Genomic DNA, 9,412 nt, shown 5'->3' with positions numbered 1-9,412 from the left:
ACAGTGAGATATTATTTCCCTTGGAAATGCTTTCTGTCCCTGCCAGTTACTGAATGCAATCACATAGCTTAGTGTGGGCTAGCATACCAATTAGAGGGCTCATCTGGATGACGTGTGATATATTCCCTTCTAAACTCAATGATTCGTCTGCAGACAAACAGATAGAAGAAAATCCAATTCCCATAAAAACCTTGAAACTGTTCCTGTTCTTTAAATGACATGTATACATCTCCTCAAGGTGGGAAGCAAAATAGCCATAAAGCATGGCAAATAAAAGAAGATTAATGAGATAAAGGATCTGACAAAAATATTTAATTAGAATGCAATGGCCTGGCCCTATTATCTTGTATTATTATACATCTTGTCATTAACCAAATCTGTAGCTAAACTGTGGGCATTCGTCTTCATTATGTAGTAAAACTGTATAATGAGCAGATTCCGAATAATGAATAAATGCCCTGAAATGAACACAAGCCTGGAGAATGGGGGGGGGGGTCATTTCTATTCAAGGGGCTCTGAAAGAAACAACTCATCCTTACTTTGAAATTTAAGTGAAAGAAATGCTTTTATATGTCTGAATTGTGGCTAGAATCACAGAATCTGGGTGAAGCCCTCCAAAATTGCCATCCATGAGCTTGGTCCCCATTATTCACTCACCATGAGACCTTTTTATTTTTTATTTTATTTTATTTTATTTTTTGTAATACAACCTTCTCATCTGTCAGACATGATGAATCTCTCTTGTCAAAGGTCTTTGCTAGTGCTAACATTCTATGTTTAAAAAATGATATGAATTGTTAATTTCCATTTAAGGTCAAGTTTAACTAACATGTAGGAAGCCATTTCTCATCCATTCATTTGTCCATCCTTCCAAATTGCATTCAGTAGAATGCCATATACAAGCAATAATGGTCTAGTGATAAATATTCTGCCCTTAAGCTAGTTCTGTGGTACCTAACTTAGCTGTACCATTAACCAACTGGAGAAATATTTTAAAACAAATGCCTAGGCTCTGGCCTCAGAGATTGCAATTACATTGGTAGGCAATGGGGCTCTGTATAGACAAATTTTCTGTTGCTATAGTAAAGTATTTGAGGCTGGGCAGTTTTTAAACATTTTTAAAGGCTTATTCAACTCATAATTTGTGAGGTTCAAGGGCACAGTACCAGCATCACTTGGCTCCAGGGAAGTCCTGGTAGCAAATGGCTTCCTGTCAACAGCACAGGTTGGGGGAAGACATCGTGTAGTGAGACATGGTGCTACAGAGATTAGAAGAGCATCAGTTTTTGCTTTTCTTCTCTCTTTAGAGAGTTCTTGTGAGAATAATTCTCTCTTAAGAATAAGAACCACACCAGCTATTTCATGGGTAGTACTGTAGAGGGTTTGGCCCTAAATAAGACATCTGCATCATACACCATAATCCCAAAAATTCAGAGATCATTACAGAAGAGGACATGGAAAGATTATTGGATTCAGAGCTGGTGGAGGACTGCTGAGAAGCAGTGGTTTCCTGAGATGAATGGACAAATGCACACATAAATTCACAAGCACCTGTGACTACATACACAAGATATGCACAACATGAAGCCAGTCAAAATTCTAGCATGATTGGTGACAGGTTCACAAAGACTTATGCCTTGCTGAATAGCTACTTGTACTTGATGGCTATGAGAGGCAGTTTCATTCAGAAATTCAGTTGCTGGAAGGTTGCCCATGTTCTAGTGAATGCCTCTATACTCATGTACATGCTAGCATCACTAAATGGATTTAGTGGATTAAAGAAAGTAAAGTGAAGTTGAGCAGGAAAGATGGTGAAGTAGGAGGGACTACAATGGAGGGAGTGGAGATGGATGTGATCAAACACATATTCATATATGGAATTCTTAATAATTTTTTTTAAATAAGGAAGAAGCAACATTGATGTTGTTATTCAATGTCAGGCATACTGATAAGCAACATCAGGGGCTCAACAAAGCAGAAGGCATCTCTTGTCAGGAGAACAAGCTGGACCACCCAACAGTTTAGATTAAAACTCCAAGAGATACACCAGTTATTTCATGGGTATCACTGTGGAAGGTTCAACCCTAAATGGAACATCTACCTCATACACCATAATCCGTTGTTTAAGGGACCATGATTTTACTCTGTTTCAGCAATGTAAGCTCCCAGCTAGTTAATAAGCCACTAAAAACACCCCTTTGGGGGAAGAAAAAATCACTACATTGGAGGCCTGGCTTTTATGAATACCTGCTTTTGTTAAGTTCTGTCCTTAGAAGTGTAGTGTGGGAATGTTTACGAAATCCTGGCCAAGGAATAAATTCCCTGTGTGATCATTTTTTTTCACAAACTACCCTGTGCCCTAAGACAAATTGAGAAGATTTTTGGCATATTTGCCATGTATTACTATTCCTCAAAGTCTGAAAATTATAGATGAGTGCTCTTAATTCAGTAACAGAGTCTGCCTTTAGATGAATAAGGCTCAGATACAATTCTAAAAGTCTGTATTATTAGAAAGGGGCTAGAGTTGGTCTTTTGTTTAATATGCTGGGATATGGTTCCAGCATGCAATTCCCAGCCTCTGGGGTAGTACAAGCTCTCAGACATTTTATTGGGTTTTGATTGAGAATATTTGCAGGAGCAATTTCCAAGGGGAACATTTAGGTGATATGCCTCAGGAGGCTACAGAGCTGGCTGCAATCTTGGGTCCCAAGGGGAAGGAAATCAACAGTGGAAACGTGGCTATTACTGGGGAAATAGATCTTCCTGACAGGACATAAATCAGAAGCTCTGACCAGATGTGGCAATGAAAATGCCCTTGGTTGTCCTGTGAGATCAGAGGTTTTAGCCCTACCAGCATCAGGACAAGCTAACAAAGAATATTGGTTTGCACCCCAGAGAATCCCATCCTGCCACACTGTCATTTAGAGACTTGCCTGCACATGCTAGGTAATGTATAAGTTTGACCACATCTGTTATAGGTCACTTTCCAGCTGCCATTATCTCTCATCTTTGTGTCTCTGTAGCTAAGTGCCCCCATTCAGCTTTATGCAGAGCATGAACCACCTTGACAACCATTTTGGGGTTCCTTTTCTTTATATCTCTCTGTTGTTGTACGGTTTGTGCAGCAGGAAGCTTCCTCTCTGCTCTTCCAACCTCCTTTGCTCATGTCTACTTTGCCTTTGCCTCTTCTCATGCTTTCCCCTTCATACAGATCCACAATGCCTTCCTCTGGTCTACAAGGTTCCAATTAGAACATGTTTACCAAATACTTTAGCTCTTCTGGTACCCCCTTCAAATCATTCCCTTAGCTTGGCAGGCTCCCATTGCCAAGTAGTGGTTGTGGTAAATCAGAGCATGCCTAACCCTAGATTTTCTTCCCTTTGTCTATGTGTTCCCTCTTAGGAGCTGCAGTTCTATATTGTGTGTTTAATCCAAGAGTCTAAATAGTATACTTTTGTGTTTTCAACATTCAAAGTGCTTCTGCTCTGGTGGATGAGAGCTCTCACTGACTATGAATAGTTCTAATGATATAATTTGTAAGTGGCCGTGGATGCTACTCTCACATGGGTAGGGTACTAAGATGTGATAACAAACTACTTCCTAATACACACCTCTCCTTTTAAGAATTAGAACATAAACATAGGAGTAACAATAGATAATAATAATACAAAACAACATTAAATGAAGAGGGAGGGCCAAACAGGAAAGGAAGGAAGGAGAAAGAGAGAGAGGGAAAGGGAGAGGGAGAGAGAGAAGGAGAGAGAGAGGAAGAAGAAGGAAGGGAGGAGGAAGAGGAAGAAGAAGGAGGAAAAGGAAGCAAGGAGGAAGAGGAAGAAGAAGGAGGAAGAGGAGGGGGAGGAGGAGGAGGAAGGGAGGAGGAAGAGGAGGAAGGAAAGGAAGAAGGAAAGAGGAAGAAGAAGGAAGAGGAGGAGAAAGGGAGGAGGAAGAGGATGAAGGAGAGGAGGGGGATGAAGGGAGGAGGAGAAGGAAGGGAAGAGGAGGAGGAAAAGAGGAGGAGGATTTATGATGACTACAGTCTTCTATGGCAGAGGAGACCATACAAGCTATAAAGACCTGGCCCAGGAAACATCCACCCATTTTCTATCGTCAGAATGAGCAAGAACTCTAGCATTTCTCGTGAGCCATTCACAAGCTTTCTAAGAAGATAGAATGCTTGGTTTCTGGCTTTCTTTCCCTGAGCATCTTGAGGAATAAAGCAGCAAGATATTAAAATGCAAGAACACTGAAGTTAAGAAAAAAATGGCCTTTTAGTCACTGCGTTCTCTTATTATCTGGGTGCTCCTAGGGTACTTACTGGGATTACATTTACTCCCTGACAAATGTGGAACTATAAACATCTATCTGAGGGGGCTACCATTAAGACAGGGAGTCCAGTGGTCAGTATAGATGTGACCACCTGCAAATTAATCCCTTCTCTTTTGAGCATTAATCCTATCTCTGTCAGATGGTAAGATTGTTTGCTTTTCTCTCTCACAGGACTCTTAGGATCCATCATTAAGTAATGTACATTAAAGGAGCAGCACACATCAGAAAGCTCTGGAAAATGTAAGTGAGGCATCTCTGTTGTTTCACTGCCTAGTAATTACTGTTACGATTCCTCTAATGATTATTTATGGAGGCCTGAAACACAGTGCTTTGCTTTTAAAATGTTAATGATCCAGAGTTTAAAAAGTCCAACTATTATGCTCATAGGCTGTACTCCTGGGAATGATCTCCCCATATGAAAGAGAAGAAGAAAACTAATAATATAGAAAAGTCTGGCAGCATCCTGTGCGGTGTGAGGATGGGAGAAGAAATGAACAGAGATGCAGGATATTGGTACCTAGCCTTTGCTCTAAAGTCTCTGCCTCTCAAGTTGTCAGGAAAAAGTCCTCAATTGTTCTGTTAAAATAAAGGGCTTTACCCGATACATCAGCCTTATATGATGAAAAGTCACCAGCTAGGGCTGGAGAGATGGCTCAGTGGTTTAGATCACTCTCTGCATTTGCTGAGGTCATGAGTTCAGTTCCCAGCACAAAACTAACCTTCTGTAATTCTAGCAGAGTGAGATCTGGTACCCCCTCTGTCTCTCCACGAATACCCACAAACATGTGGCAGACACACATACACATATAGAAAATTGTAAAAGAATAGAAAGTTCACCAACTGATGAACTTCTTATCCTTATCTTAAAACTTGGGTCATGATACATGTATGTTATAAGTTTCTGAATCTTCTATGTTTCATAGCACTCCATGCTATCCTATACTAGCACAGTCATTTATCCATCCATCTATCCATCCATCTACCCATCCTTCTTCCTTCCACTTCTCAATAAAGATCTATTGAATATTTTCCACAAACCAGACAATATAGCAGGTGCCCAAGTCTAGTAGGATGCTCACTCATTGTTTGCCTCTACTAACCTGATAGGAGTGTGGCTTTGTTTTTATTCATGCCCATATCCTTAGGGCTTAGCCCTGGGCGTAGTACATAATAGACACTCTGGTGAGAGTCTTATGCAGCCATTAAGAACCTGGAAAGTCATGAACACTTCCTTTAAGCCTTAAACCTCATCTTCTTCAGCAGTTAGAATACTATCCTCTCACAGTACTGCTAGAGTACAAAAGAGATACTCGTAAAAGCATCTGGTAAGGTATGGGAATCCGTTAAGTATTACGTGTTCATGATAACTGTCATCAGATGAAGAATTTGCATAGGTGTGTACTACCAGGCCTGGGGACTTGACTTGTCACCGTGGATGAGGAGGAAAGCTTCATCCTCTTCTTGCTTCTTGTCCCTCACTACAAATGCTCCCAAGACTGCATTCACAGACTGTAGCATCTTCATGGATCCTCACAGGCCAGAGCTTAGCTGGGGCAGGAGACTCACTGTCCTCTCTGACAATACTTTTTAGCTCCAGGTGTCATCTGTCCAACTCTAAGTAGCTCTGTCCCTCTTTCTGTTCTCACATTCAGGAGTCACAAAAGCCCCAAAGGGCAAAACTCATATAGGAGTACAAAACACTTCACTTTCAAAGCAATGCTGAGAATGTCTGACCATGAACAATGCTTCTTTTTCCAGGGTTAATGTTGCCTTTTTGTAGCTGCTGATCAAATTAAGACTACAATGTGAGAAAGCAAAGACGGGCAGACAGGAGTCTGCAGAGCCCAGCGAATCACAGTTTCCTCTCTCCAAAGCCAACCACACAAGGCTAGAAGCTAAAATAAAATTAAGGAGAAAGAGAAAAGAAAGCAAACTGATTAGCACTGGTATGCAGTTAGAAAAACAGTATAATTGTTTTTTTTTAAAGCTCTGTGGTGGTCCCCATTATTGGGTTTAAAAATTTATATCCTGAAATAAAATTCACTTTGTCACTCTGTCCCATGGTCAAGTGAGTGTGATACTCAGCTAGCAGTTACGGTGTCACCAGAAATAATTGTAATTAAAAGTATGGCTTTGGTACAGCTACAGTTACGGTGTCACCAGAAATAATTGTAATTAAAAGTATGGCTTTGGCTCACTTACAAGTTAGTTTCCATTCTAGGACCATCCATGCCTTTTGAGCTGTGGACAAATTTTGAAATGCTCTGAGCGCATTTTGCCATCTGTCCAGGGCTTTCATAATACCCAGCTCACACTGAAATAAGAAAGACCATTAAGATATGTACCTTAAATCATCCTTCATTGCTATAACAAAACACCTGAGACAGGAGATGGGTTGATCTTGGCTCATAGATTTATAGGCTAGGAAGTTCAAACACAAATGTCTTAATCCAGTTGTTTTATGTCAAGGGCTTTCTCCTTGGTTACCATATAGCAGAGAAACAGAAAAGGAAAGCAAGTGCGTGTGCCAAAGGGACACTTGTGAAGGAGTGTTAGAATGTTGCCATACTCACTTAGTATTGATTCATTTTCATTAGAACTCAGCCATTCCCATGAGAATTCACCAAATCTTAACAGAAACCAGCCCAGTCCCTTGATAATGACATTACCACACGTGCAGACTCCCTTTAAATGCTTATTTACTCCAGCAATCAAGAAAACATCTTAAAATAAGTTTTTAATTGAAATAGAATTACATCATTTCCCCTCCCTCTATCCAGCCCCTTCCAGAGACCCTTTCTCTAGCTCCTCCCATTCCTCCTCAAGTTGAAAGCCTTCTTTATAGTTATTATTGCCACATATATATATATGTGTGTGTATCAACAATTATATGAATACAAAGGGCTGAGTCTATTTTTGTGTTGGTAGTGTGTATGTGGTTTCAGAGATGACCACTCTTCCTTGGCTCCTCCTTGGAAGATATTAATGTTCTCCCTAGTGGCCATTAGTTAGCTGTAGCTCAGGTAGGAACCTGAGAAACTTTCTCCCTTCTATATTCGTATATCCACTAATATTGCCATTGTTCTGGTCTTGCATGGCAATCAATTTTTAACATGAGCTTAGGCAGCATGAACCACATCCAAACTTCAGCAATATGTGAACAAAGATTCCACCTAGCAGCTGACTGAAACAGATGCCCACAGCCAAACATTGGCCAGAGGGTAGAGACCCTTATGGAAGAGTTGGGGGAAGGATTGAAGGCCCAAAAGGGAATAGGAATTCCATAAGAAGGCCAACAATGTCAACTAACCTGGATCCTCAGGGGCCCTCAGAGACTTAACCACCAACCAAAGAGCATACATAGGCTTGGCAGAGGCCCCTGCCACATATGTACCTGGGGGCTGCCTTGTTTAGGTTCAGTGGGAGAGAATGATCTTAATCCTGCAGAAACTTGATTCTCCAGGATGGGGGGATACCTGGGAAAGCACCCTTTCAGAGGCAAAGGTAGGGATTGGAGGAGGTCTCAGTGAGGAGGACACCAAGAGGGCAGCATTTGGAATGTAAATAAATAAACTATGGCAATATGTAAACTGACTGGCCTGTAGTGGCTGTTCCAGACGATAGTTCTTTAAGCTTATATCTGTGAAGAACACTACTTTGCTTTTGTTTATCCACTTTAACAATGTAAATTTCCATGGAAAGGGCAACTGGAAATTACTATCAATTATTTATCCCCAAGTGGGCTTCGGATTAATTTTTCCTGACTAAATAAATAAGGAAGATTTTATGATACATGGGACATGCTCATCCAAAGGAAGTCATGGGATTTTTGAGAATGGTACTCTCCAGAGTGTTCAGAGCAAAAAAAAAAAAAACAAAAAACAAAAACAAACAAAAAAAAAAAACCCAACCCAACAACAACAACAAAAAACCGGCCATGACATCATGGTTCCCTTAAAAGTTTACTGGTATCTGATAGTTCTCTCATTCCCTTCGTTTTATCCCATCACTCTTTTCTTCCATTTTATAAAGTTTGATCTCACAAATGATAAGACCATTGTCCTATTGCATAAAGTAATGAGTGATCAGTTCAAAGAAGTCTCTGTGACAAGTGATTGTTCCTTAAACACACATAGAAATGTATCTTGGGACTCCTGGCCCACTACCCATGGGCAGGGGCATGGCTACTTACTGCTTCTTGGCTTTGTGAAGCCTTTAAAGACTAAATGGGGGTAACACACACACACACACACAAACACACACAGAGTGAGATAGAGGGAGAGAGAGAGAGAGAGAGAGAGAGAGAGAGAGAGAGAGAGAGTCTATTGACACATTGAACCACCAAGTCAAGAGCACCAGTAGGCCCAAAGGACTCAAATCTCTGTATGTATCCTCCTTCTCTTTTTTTCTGTTAGGCTCATGCTTGGGCAGGGTTTTTCTCAGTTGTCTTTAGCCCAAATTCCTCCTGGCCTCTTAACTCTAATAACCAGGGTTATTTCTCCAGTCAGCCTGTAAGATAGGCTTAATAAAATTTGTTTGATCCCAGGTTTTGTTAGATGCATGCTCATGAGGCAGCTTCCATGACCCTGGCATGTGAACTCTGATTGGCCAGCTGCAGTGTCCATATCAAGTCTCAGGAGTCAGGAGTACCTGCTAATGGAAGGTATGTTCCTTTAAGGACCAAGTGATATATCTCAGAGCCAAGGGAGAGTGTCCAGGCTTGTGAATACATGTCCACCAAAGCACTGGAGAAGATCAACACCATTGTCTTTGTTGCACAGATGAGCAAATGTAGAACTGAGGAGACTAGGTGACCTCATCAAGGTAGTAGAGATAGTTAATGACAGACTTGAGCTGACACCTGCCAATTTTAGGACATTTGTGTCTCTCCAGTGTCAAGCAGCATAAACTAGAACATGACATTGAATGAGGCAGGTAGCTAGATTAGTAGGAGAAGGTCTTGAGCTTGAGAAAATTCATTTTTGATTGTTTTAGAAGTCATTATCAAATGGATGTCTTCCCTCTTGGCTAACATATTCCTCTCTCTCTCTCTCTCTCTCTCTCTCTCTCTCTCTCTCTCTCTCTC

This window comes from Grammomys surdaster, unplaced genomic scaffold, assembly GCF_004785775.1.
Source record: "Grammomys surdaster isolate TR1022 unplaced genomic scaffold, NIH_TR_1.0 958, whole genome shotgun sequence".
Lineage (NCBI taxonomy): Eukaryota > Metazoa > Chordata > Mammalia > Rodentia > Muridae > Grammomys > Grammomys surdaster.
Note: the sequence above shows the minus strand (reverse complement) of the source record.